Below are 13,490 nucleotides of genomic sequence, written 5' to 3'. Positions count from 1 at the left end.
CTATCTGTACCCCTAGATTGTCACCCAGCCAATATAGTTGCTAATTCCAGCTAGAGGATTAGGATCAAACGTGAAAAACAGTGCAAGTGGCAGCTGCTAGCTATCAGATCTAGCTATTCTCTCTGCCTGTGCTTCCAAATAACAGAAGATAATCTTTAAATTCTGGTACAAAAGTTATCCTATTTACTCTCAAGGCATCTGTCAATATTGTGCAAATTGAATACCAATCAATCATCCTTCTGAAGATATTCACGTTTTCAGAGGTAACAAACATCGTATTATAAAAGAAAGATTAATTTTATGAGTAATAAACAGTTGTTCAAATTATAATAAACACGTGGGTTGTATATTGCTATGCCATCTAGGGGCTATGCCTCTGCCTGATAAAATAAGGCTGCCTTTTTGTTCCCATAAACCCCACTTTATTATAGTTTATCTGGCAAGGGAAATTTATTTTTACTCTCATATAGCCTGATACCAGGGAAAGGGGATGTAGGCTTAAACCAGAGAGAAATTCAGGAGAGTTACCCTAGGAATTTCATTAATTGAATAAACTCTTGTGAAAGAAATGAGCACTCCTCATGGATACTGCCAGGGAATGATTGGTTGGGGGAAGTGAGAGACATTTTGAGAGACTTTGATGCCAACAAGAAATACTTTATCAGTCTTGCATGAGTGGCTTAATTTCGTCAGGGTTTAAGCCTCAGAATTGGTGATTTGTGAAGAGAAAATTGCATAAGTAGGGAAATCAAGGGATGGGAATTGATATCTCTAAGTTTCTCATTTCAAATAAGAGCCCTTTTATTCTACTTCAGCATAAAAAAATGCCAATCACAATTTCATATACTCTGAACAGTTTTTGAATGCTGGTTCCAATACTATGTACTTAATAGGACATACAATGAATATATTGTCTGAAAAGAAGCAGTTTAAAGACTCCTAGATACCAAATATAGGTATTCCTGTGTTTCAAAAGTTCACGTTATGCCACCTAACTTTACAAAAGACCTACATTAGTACCTGTTTCACTAACCAAAAAATTCTCAAGAGGATTTTTACCTTTAAGAAAAAAGGATTTTTTAAAAAAAGCATTGTGTTTGCTTTGTAGCGAGTGACTTTAGAGGCAGCACACACCTAGAGCAGTGACAGTGCGTCACAAAGTTCCCTTCCCAGGGACTATTTTTGGCCTTATATGTGGGTCTGGGAACTCTCAAAAAATTTGCATGCAAATTAATGGTAATTTATTTTGAGTTTATTTTTGTGTATGGTGTAATACGGTGATCTAATTTCATTTTTTACATTTATCTGTCAAGTTTCCCCATCACCACTTACTGAATGAACTGTCTTTACCCCATTACATATTCTTGCCTCCTTTGCCACAGATTATTCAATATATAGCTGTGGGTTTATTTCCACTTTATCTAATCTGTTTTATTGATCTATGTGTCTGTTCTTATGTTAGTACCATGCTCTTTAGATTATTGTAGTCTGGTAGTTAGAGGTAGCATGATGCCTCCAACTTTGTTCTTCTTTCTCAAGATTGCTATGGCCATTCAGGGTCGTCTGTGGTTCCATGTAGAATTATTTGTTCTATTTCTAAATGTAACACCTGAAACCACAATATTCTTAGAAGAAAACATAGGCAGTAAGCTATCTGACATTGCTACTAGTAATGCTTTTTTTTGATATACCTCCTTGGGCAAGGGAAACAAAACAAAGAATAAACAAAGGGGACTACATCACACCAAAAATGTTGTTCACAGCATAGTTAACCATCAAAAAAATGAAAAGACAATCTATTGATTGGGAGAAGTTATTTAGCAATGATATCTCTGATAAGGGATTAACATACAAAATTTATTTAAAAATCCATGCAACCTAACACTGAAAAAATAACACCACCGAAAGGAAAGAAACAAACAGTTCAATTAGAATATGGGCAAAGGACCTAAATAGCACTTCTCCAGAGGACATACAGATCACTAATAGACATATTAAAAGATGCTCACTGTCACTTGTCACAGAAATGTATATTAAAACCACAATGAGATAATATCTCATACCTGTCAGAATGGCTGTCATCAAAAAAATTAACAAACAGCAAGTGTTTGCAAGGATGTGGAGAAAAGACAACCCTTGTACACTGTTGGTAGGTTTGTAAATTGGTGAAGTCACTTTAAAAAAACAGTATGGAGGTTCCTCAAAAAAAATTAAAATAGAATTACCTTATGAGCAGCAATTCCACTTATGGGTATTTACATGAAGATATGCAAAATATGAATTCAAAAAGATATATGCACCCCTATGTTCATTGAAGCATTACTTAAAATAGCCAAGATATGGAAACAACCTAAGTGTCCATCAAAAGATGATTGTATAGCCCGGCCAGCATGGCTCAGTGGTTGAGCCTCTACCTATGAGTCAGGAGGTCACAGTTCGGTTCCCAGTTAGGGTACATGGGGGTTGCAGGCTTGATCCCCAGTGTGAGGCATGCAGGAGGCAGCCAATCAATGATTCTCTCGCATCATTGATATTCCTATATCTCTCTCCCTCTCCCTTCCTCTCTAAAATCAATAAAAATATCTATATACTAGAGGCCCGGTGCACAAATTTCGTGCACAAGGGTGTGTGTCCCTCAGCCCAGCCTGCACCCTCTCCAATCTGGGACATCCCTCTCACAATCCAGGACTGCTGGCTCCCAACTGCTCGCCTGCCTGCCTTCCTGATTGCCCCTAACCGCTTCTGCCTGCCAGCCTGATCACCCCCTAACCACTCCCCTGCCAGCCTGATTGATGCCTAACTGCTCCCCTGCCAGCCTGATTGCCCCTAACTGCCCTCCCCTGCAGGCCTGGTCACCCCTAACTGCCCTCCCCTGTAGGCCTGCCCCCCCCCCCAACTGCTCTCCCCTGCTGGCCATCTTGTGGTGGCCATCTTGTGTTTACATGGGGGCAGCCATCTTTGACCACATGGGGGGAGCCATCTTGTGTGTTGGAGTGATGGTCAATCTGCATATTACTCTTTTATTAGATAGGATAGAGGCCTGGTGCATGGGTGGGGTGAGCTGGTTTGCCCTGAAGGGTGTCCTGGATCAGGGTGGGCATTCCCTTGGGACGTGTGGGGCGGCCTTGGCGAGAGGCCTGTGGTGGTTCGCAGGCCGGCCACACCCCCCGGTGACCCAAGCGGAGGCCCTGGTGTCTGGAGTTTATTTATCTTCTATAATTAAAACTTTGCAGCCTGGAGTGGAGCCAAGCCTTTTGCTTGCTCCGTGGCGGCAGCCTTTTTTGGGGGGATTTATATATCTTCTATCATTGAAACTTTGTAGCCTTAAATGGAGGCCTGGGCCGGCCAGGGTGTGTGGAAAGCTTGGCTTCCTCTATCACCACGGGCAACCCTAGCCTCCTGCTCTTTCCAGCTCCTGGCTGCTGCCATTTCTGTTTAGATTTATGTATCTTCTATCATTGAAACTTTGTAGCCTTGAGTGGAGGCCTGGGCCGGCAAGGGCAGGCAGAAAGCTTGGCTTCCTCCATTGCTGGGGAAACATAAGCCTCCCTCCTGCTCTCTGTGGCCGTAGCCATCTTGGTTGGGTTTATTTACATATCCGCTCCTGATTGGCTGGTGGGCGTGGCTTGTAGCTTGGGGTGTATCAAAGTGATGGTTAATTTGCATATTACTCTTTTATTAGATAGGATTTTTAAAAGAGATGATTGGATAAAAATATATGGTACATATATACAATGGAATATTACTCAGCCATAAAAGAATGAAATTTTACCATTTGCAACAACATGAATGGATATAGAGGGTATTATTTTAAATAAAATAAGATAGAGAAGGACAAATACCATATAATTTCACTTATATGTCAAATCTAAAGAACAAAAGAAATGAACAAATGAAACAATAACAGACTAATGGAAACAGACTGATGGTTGCCACACAAGTGGGAATTGGGTGGGTGGCTGGGTGAAAAGGGTGAAGGGATTAAGAAGGACAAATTGTAGTTAAAATATAGTCCTGGGGATGTAAAGTACAGCACAGGGAATGTAGTCAACAACATTGTAATAAATATGTATAGTGCCAAGTGGGTACTAGACTTATCAGGGAGATCATTTCAAAAATTGTATAATTGTCTAGCCACTATGCTGTAAACCTGTAACTAAAATGAAATAATAGTGAACTGTAATTGAAAAATAAAAATAATAATACAACATGTAAATTAATCAATATGCATACTAATTTAATTGACTAGTTACAGAAAATGCATAAAATAAATTATGGTAATTGTTGTGTTGTTGTTTTTTATTTACAGCACTTTGGCTTACACAAATTTTATAGGATTACTGTACCTGAGATAGTAAAAAAAACTTTATTTTTTCTTCTTTATTTGCCTGATAGTAATTTATCTTTGTATAGTTTATCCAGTTATATCATCTTCATCATTAAAGAATAAAACTGAGTTAAATATACATTGGTTAGTGGTAGTAACAGAAATGTAGGATACTGTTTCTTCTAATAGAATAATTTAGGTACCAAGCTTGGGGGTAAGTTGGGCACCAAGATAAGGAGGCAAGAAAAGTCAAGAAGAGATTTTCACCAAATCCCAGTTTTGTACATAATTAATCCTAATCTTTTACGCAAAATTCAGCCACTCTCCAGAACATTAATTTATTTGTCATTTCAAATATTATTCTAATTGGGGAGTTGAAAGACTCACATTCAGGGAAAATATGAGAAGTGCGCAAATACAAAATAGTTAAATATTTCAGGTTTTCTAGATAACAGAGCTTAGGGCAAAATGTTCCATGCTGTCACAACAATAGTGTGCAATCAGAGGGAAGCAAAAGTGAAAGTTAAAAGAAAATAAGCCCTAGCTGGTTTGGCTCAGGGGATAGAGAGTTGGCCAGAGGACTAAAGGGAAGCCGGTTCCATTCCAGTCAAGGGCAGGAACCTCCATTGCAGGTTAGATCCAGGCCCTCGTTAGGGTGTGTGCGGGAGGCAACCAATCGATGTTTCTCTCACACATTGATATTTCTCTCTGTGCCTCTCCTTCTCCCTTCCACTCTCTCTAAAAATCAATGGATATGATGAGGATTAACAACAACAACAGAACAAGTAAGACAGGGAAATAGAGAAAATACAAGAAGGAACACTAGTTCTCAATAAGCATAACTGATGTCAGGACATTCTCAGAAAGGCCAAATAAAAATACTCTATCTAATGGAAATTCAAGATAGTAAGAACAGAAAATAAGTTACATACTTGCTTCTTCTCAGGCTCCATTCCCTCTTGGTTAAAGCCTGTCCAGGATGTGTTACCTGGATCCCCACCTAAAGTGTGCGGGATATCAGAGGTTTTGTGCATCCAAACTGGATAGCACATGAGATCCTTGCTCTGTGGTGGCAGCAACAGTTGCTACAGAAATATTGGTTTTAAATATCTCCAGTGCCATTTGGAGCAAGACAGTATCCAAAGTCTAAATTTAGGGAAGTAGATGAGGTTGATCATATCTTGGGTGGCATTTAACTTAGGTGAATAAAGACCATTTCTTGTGCCATTTTTGTATGGTTGAATTATATAGAATAAGAATTACCCACATTTCTAGAAGAGTACATATCCAGTTAATCAAAGTCATCACCAGCTGAAATATTTTTTAAAAAAGCTAAATAAAAAGGCTAAGCAAAATACAGGTGTCAATTCATCTCTTACCTGTCCCATCTATTTTAAATTTTCCTCACCCTGGGTCATTGTTTTGGCTGATGTGAGTTGCTTAATTGGAGGGATAGTCCTTATTGAGTCCATGGTGGCCCATACACTTAGCTGCTTTGTCCTTTGTTCTTGTTGATAAGGTTGGTGAAATTTATCATTTTCATAAAATGTTGGGCACTGAAGCACTAAGAGAATACCTACTGGATCCCCTGGGGTAAAGATAGTCCCATCATCACCCTTGAGAAAATCACAGTGGATTATTATTATTGTAACTTTGCTTGTTGATTTCCCAGTAAGAAGGCTCTAAATAGTAATGTGGCAACTCCAGGTTGCAGTTCAAAGGATACCATACTGTAATCTCTGGCAAGAGCCCAGTTTCGCCCTCCCATCCCCAGCAAGCAGGAACAATTACCTGACACATCCCATGGTTTTGAAATAGGAAATGCAAAGTCCTCAAATGGATAAATGAGAGTGATTGTGTGAGATGGTGATCCCACTTCCACTTCTTGATTGCTGCACCAGTGTACTCTATTGGGGACACTGAACTCTATATAAACCATTGACTCATAAAATATATAAAATACACTCTGGAAGACAGTGCCCGATTCCACAAGGTGATTTCAACTTGGTGCATTAATTAAGCCTTTGGCACTTCATTCCAGTAGCAGCAGTCCTATTCAGTGAAAACCAGAGTTATAAGCCCATTGTCACAGCTTCTTTTCTATAAAAGTCAGAGGCAGTATTGAGTGAGATACCATTCTGTAAATCTTTAGAGAGTGGTATGGTAAACTGCACACTATCAGGATGCAGGTTGGTTCTTGAGACATTAACCACCAGTCCAAATATTGATTCTAGTATAGCTGAGTTTCTATGTCTGCCCAAATGGATGGAGTTTGATGAGATTGATGACTCAGTTTCTGGATAGCTGATATTCCTGAAGAGCTACACCATTTCAGCCTTTCTCTTTGCTGCTGGCATGTTGGATCTTCAATATTTTTAGAGTAGGGGAATCCCTGTTAGATGGTTCATGTCTACATCTCATTCATTGGGCACATTGTACAAGTACTGGAATAATCAAGGAACAAGTCATATTGAGAACCACAGAATGAGTTACCCATGACTTGTGAAATTTTTGAGGAAATTATCTGTAGTGATTAATTTCTATTGACCATTAAGACAAGACAAAAAATGTTGCATTATTTGCTCTTAATTTCATAGTTCATCTAGGTACCTATTACTCAAATAAGCTTATTCTGCATTTTACAATCTTGTTTCTTTTAGCCTCTAACTAAACACAGTCATTCTCCACTAAAGGGTCAGGTAGATAGCCTCTCCCACCAAATAGTGAGTTGTATTTCATCATTGTGTTCAGGGCCACCCATTATTCAGTAGAAGATCTTCTCCAGCTAGTGCCAACATATTGCACTGATTATTTATGAAACAGTATTGTATTAATTTTTCCTCATGAAGGAACCACATACCAAGCAACATGCATGAATAGAGGGAGAGCTAACAGGTCAACTGAGTTACATGGCATGAGAGTCTGAACTTTTTCATCATGTAATGTATTTATCTCTTTTAAACCTGTTTAAATCCAATTTTAAATGAATCATTTCCATGATAAAATAAATTATATCTACACTCACCCCATCCTATGACTGAGAGTATCTGGGTACATAGTCTCTTGCTAACTAGTGATCAGGTATTGCTTCTTTATTAGTTCCAAACAGAGGAGTATCCGAGGTCAGAGGAAAATGAGTGTGTCCATTAAATTGCTAAAAATAGTTTTAATGGGATTACATATTTTGTAAAGTTTCATTGCTACTCCATTCAACTTCCTGTCTTCCATATGTAAAAACAGATAAGCAAAAGTCAAACAACAGAAGAGTTCAGAAAGAACCAGCAACTGAATGCCTACAACTTCCTTATGCTGGGAACACAATAAAAAATATTGTAAGTTTTACCATCTTATGAGCAATAGAAGAATAGAATAGAAAAAGAAGTTAGTTTTTTTAATTATACTTAGTGCTATAATAACATTAAAAAAGAAGATGTACACAGTCATGATTTCCTTTTAGTGCAAAAGGAAAATCAATGAAAAAAAAATCATTTTTAAGCCAAAAAGGATTACTTTACATTATTGAAGTTAATGTCTGTGCAAACCTAAATACAGTGCCAGAGAAAATGATGGATTGTCGAAATGAAATAGTGGTAATTGAGATAAGACATAAATAGAATTACCATATATTTCTGTAGTAAATCCTAACTTATTTGGAAATTGAGACTTGATTCAGTTAAACATGAGACTTACAGTGTACTTTTAGGAGAAAAACATAACTAACATGTGCATAATATTCTTGCACTTATAAAATGTTTTTGTATGCATTATTTTAATTTTATTACTTGTATTTATAGTGAGTTAGCAAAATGCTAACAATGCATTGCCAAACAGAAATATTCTTGGACCTAATTTAATGAAAGAATAAAGAATATTGTAGTCAGTATATTATTGCTAGATTTTGTATAAAATACATTTATTTACCAGTTTTTTCCTCTTAAAATAAAGTCTCTCTAAAATTTGGCTTTATAATGTTCATTTGCATATAAATCTTCATTTAATAAAGTAATAAAATATAAAAATAATATAGGTTTTGACTAAATTTAAAAACTTTAGAATTCCACTGTATATGAGATAATATCAAGAGATATACACTTTGCATTTTAAGTATTCATGAAACTTTTTGGGTTTGGGGATGTTTATAATGTTCAGTTTATATTATAAAGCAGATACATGTAAAAAGACTTAAGTGATAAATTTCATAAGTGATTAAAAAACAAATTATTTTAAAATCAGAGAATTAATAATGAGAGACGTATGGACAATGGAAATGATTATGAACAAAGAGCTCATCTATGGAACACAGAGACATGGATATAAGTGCGTTTGTACAATGACTCCTTAAAAGAGTCAAGGTTTACCATGTCATCTCTGCCTCTTGGAAATTCTTGGCTACCTGAGGGGTTTCTCAGCGTGTAGAATTTTAGTGCTAAGCTCAAGATAGTCCTAGAAAACTGAGATAATTAACCACTCTAACTATTGGATACATTTGCTTGAGGTAATGAGTTGAAGCAATTTATGTGACTTATGGGAACATCCTGATAATCTCAGACATTCCTTTTAGAGATCTTACTATATGCCACTCCCAAAAGGCTCCAAGTACTTGTCTCTATTTATTTCTTTTTTAAAGAGAACAATTTTTAGAAAAGTATACAGTGGAATACTACTCAGCCATAAGAAAATATGAAATACTGCCATTGGCCACAACATGGATGGACCTTGGGAGTATTACACTAAACAAAAAAAAAATCAGACAGAGTCTGGCGGGTGTTGCTCAGTTATTGAGTATAGACCTACAAACCAGGAGGTCATGGTTCAATTCTCTGTCAGGGCGTAGCCTGGGTTGAGGGCTCGATCCTCAGTGTGGGGCGTGCAGGAGGCAGCCCATCAGTGACTCTCTCTCAACATTGATGTTTTTAGTTCTTTCTCCCTCTACCATCCTCTCTCTGAAATCAATAAAAATATATATTTAAAAAATTATACCAAAAGAGGTAAGCACCATATAATTTCACTCATATGTGGGATATAAAACTGAAAGTCATAGACACAGATAACAGTATGGAGGTTATCAGAGGGAAGGAGGACGGGGCTAGTATAGGGGAAAGAGGACCAAATATATGGTGATGGAAGATGATTTGACTTCAAGTGATGGACACACAATGCAATATACAGATCATGTATCACAAAATGTACACTTGAAGCCTATGTACTCTTATTAACCAATGTCACATGAGTACATTTAATCTAGGACTATACATTCCATGTAGTTGTGTTGGCCATTTAGTTTCTTATAATCTAAAACGGCTTCTGGCTTTCTATCTTTTGAAACCATCATTTCTTGACATCCATGCACCAGTGCTTATTGCTTTTGTTTTAATTTTTTCTTTTAAAACCTAATAATTGGTGGTCTTACCATTCTTTGACATCTGTTTGTCTTATACTAGAATCTGTATTGATAAACCAGATTTCTGTGAATTCAAATCTCTAAAATTGACAGTTAGGTGCAAGAATCTGGATATCCACTGCATTCTAAACTCAATATTTCAAACATAAATCCACTATATCCACTTGCTCCTTACCACAATGACGTTTACTCCCTTTCCCCTCTTCTTTTGATCATTAAGTGGGTGAGAACAGAAATTTTGTTTGTGTTTTTGCTTTTTTCAAAACCATCAAAATTTTCTGTGTATAATTCAGAACAATTTTTTCAGTGTCTTTCCATTTACAAATTCTGATTTCATGCATATCCAGTCTACAAACTGGGACCTTTTATTATCATTAAAGTACTTATGAATTCAAATGTGGCTAATTTGTACTTTTTTATCTTTATCTGTTTTTTTTTTCCATATATATTTATTGGAAATTTATATCTTACTATTTGTGTATATAATATATTTCTCCCCTAATCATGTTATAATAGATGTCAGTACTACAATTATCCAATTTGGAATTAAAAATAGGTATTTTAGCCCTGGCCAATGTTGCTAAATGGTTAGAGCATTGGCACATGCACCAGATGGTGCACATACCTTGGTTGCAGGTTTGAACCCCTGGGCACATGCAGGAAGCAACCAATTATCTCTCTCACATCCATGTTTCACTCTCTCTCTCTTTCCCTCGCCCCTGCCCCCTTTAACTCTCTCTTAAAAAATCAATGGAAATAAATCCTCTGGTGAGAATTAACAAAAAAATGTTATTTAATATAACAATTCATATTTAAACTATTCCTGAGTATAAACTTAGGTCCTTTTTTTTGAAAATGTTGACTTATTTTGGGTGATAGTTTCCACCATTTATTTGGAAATTTTTATTCTTAAGGTCATCCTTAAAGAGGTTCGTGGGAAGTACCTCTCCCATATTTTAGATTTATGGTTTTCTTTCTGAGCTGATATTGGGACTAGCTTAGTTCCAGCTTGGCCCATGTGCTTTTTGCTAGCGGTGTTTATTTCCTCCAGCCAACCAAGGCATAACATGCAAACTGTGGATAGTTGAGCTCTGTTAATAGGTGGAGAGTGCCAGCCTCTGGTTTCACAAGGTGAGCCAGACTGATCCACAGTAATGCCTACGGTGTTTTTGGACACTGTTATCCAGGATCTCAAACTCCAGAATTTCTCCTTAAGTATTCAGTCTTTTATCCCATCAGGCACACAGTTTGGGCCCTTGCTTGCTACAATGTGTTTACATCTATATTCTGGTCAGTGGCAATAGTTTTCTTGATTTTGGTTATTTTATTTTTATTTATTCTTAAGATTGCCATTCTTGAAGGGAAGGAAATACTTAAATGCATTAACTATACTTACCTTGTCCCAAAATCCCCTGGTCACTTTTGAAGTTTCCATCACAATTTTCTGTCTACAGTAATAAAACATACTCAACATTTTCTGCAGTTTTCTCATCACCCATTCACTTCCCAACAGTTTGCAATCTGGGGCCAATTCCCAACATTTCAGAGAAACTATTGGGAAAGTCCTTGATGGTCTCTGCACCCCTCATTCCAAGGTCCCCTTTTTCTTTTTTTTTTAAATCTTGGAACTCTGCAAATCTCCTGGATACTTGCAAATCTCCTCTTGCTTTACATTGCTTTGCTAGTGTCATTTCCATACTTTACACAAGACTTTATTCTGGTATAAGTGTATGCATGTCGAATCAAAATAAATAGATGGAGGCCTCCCAGTGTGCTCCAGCACACTTTATTTGTCATGTAGAAGGACCAAGTCAAGATAACACCTCAGATTAATACCTTTATTCATTGGCTTTCTACTAATTATGTGGGACAAAATTAATCACTTAATATCTAAACAGTTATGCAGATTTTTTTTCAGTGATCTTATCTCCTTGCATATAAGTGCAGGAGAAAAAACAAGTGAAACAAAAGTGATTTCCACTTCTAAGTGGCCAGCCAGGTTGCTTTAGACATACTGGTATATAGGAATTTTTGAGTACCCTATAATTATATTTTATTTTGTATCATATAAAGAGAAGTTGTTATATATTAAGGCATTCAATGCATTTTTCAATGCAGGTCTCATTCTAGAGATAATATTAAACTCTTGGTGGCGTAGGATAGTAATACACTATTTTCAAGTGAAATATTATGGAGATACCTGGAAATTCACATGCTATTATTAGAAATAATCAGTGGGAATATTTTGCAAAACTATACAATAATATTACAAACAGGATATTGGCAGTAATACAATCCAATAATCTTATTCATGTTCCATTTTACTTGTACAGATGTGTGTGAATATTTAGTTCTATAATTTCCTCACCTGTATAGATTCATGTATCCATCACTATAGTCAAAATGCTGAATAGTTGTGCCAATCTAATTTAAAAATGAACAAAAAACATGAGAAGAAATTTCACCAAAAGAAATATGCAGAGAGCAAATAAATGCATGTCTCATATTTTAAGAAACCACCAAACTTTTTTTTAAAATTGATGATACTGTTTTTCTATTCCCATCAAGAATGTATAAAAGTCCTTGTTGCATCATTTCTTTGTGAGTGCTTGAATTTTACAGTCTTTAAATTTTAGCTATTCTAGCGCGTATATGGTGGTACTACACTGTGCTTGTTTTAAAAATATGTCCACAAATCCTCTGACACTCTTTCATTCAAGAAAAGTGTGCAGATATTTTGACTAGTAACTGAACCTGTCAATAGATTTTGGAAGAAAAACATTAATTCTATTTGGTTTCCTTCATCATGAGCATAGTATCTAGCTGCTTATTTAGGTCATTTTTAATTTTCTTACACTGTTTTGTATTTTTTTCAGATTTTAAAATTTAAATTTAAGTATATTTTTAAATTTACAATGTTATTTTGAGTAGTATTTTTATGTCAAAGTTGATGTGTTGATTAAGATATAGATAATTTTTATATTAACTTTGTTTCCTGAGGTTTAGTGAACTTACTTGTTATTTCTAATATCTATTTTCAGATTTCATAAGATTTTATACCTAGAAGAAACAATTTTATGCCTTTCTAATCTACCCCTAACCCTAACCTGAGCTCTCTTTTCTGTTCTGTTGACCTATGTGTTTGTTTTGTGCCATACTATTTTGATAACTATGGCCTATAGTATAGGTTGAATCAGGGAGTGTGATACCTCCAACTTTATTTTTTCTCAAGATTACTCAAACTATTTGTGGTATTTTGTCGTTCCATATCAATTTTAGGATTATTCATTCTAGTTCTAAGAAGAATGTCATTTGTATTTTTAAATGGACTGCATTGAATCTGTAGATTATGTAGTACTAGAGGTCTGGTGCAAGAATTTGTGCACGGTGGGTTCCTGCCGGCAGGGGGTGGGGCTGGCTGGGGGGAGGGGCCTGGAGAAGACCCACTGAGCTGGAGGTGAGTATAGGCCCCAGGCTTCCCAGGGAGGATGGCCCCAGGCTTCCCAAGGTGGACGGCCTCAGCAAGGAAACAGAAACCACCAGAAGGCTCTGCAAACAGACCCTGAGATCCCGTTGGCCAGGTGGACTCAGAGCTGGTGTCTCTGTGTGTACATTAGACACAGCCCAGCACTCGCCTTTGTCTGTTGGTCAAATCCATTGCATCGAAATACTTGTTCCCCTTCTTCTCTTTGGGCCCTTACAATGCATACAGGCCGATTGGAAGATGTCAGCCCCGGTGGCAGAGCCAGGCCCCAAAATCAC

Source organism: Plecotus auritus (assembly GCF_963455305.1).
Source record: "Plecotus auritus genome assembly, chromosome: 8".
In the NCBI taxonomy this organism is placed as follows: domain Eukaryota; kingdom Metazoa; phylum Chordata; class Mammalia; order Chiroptera; family Vespertilionidae; genus Plecotus; species Plecotus auritus.
This window is presented reverse-complemented; position numbering follows the sequence as displayed.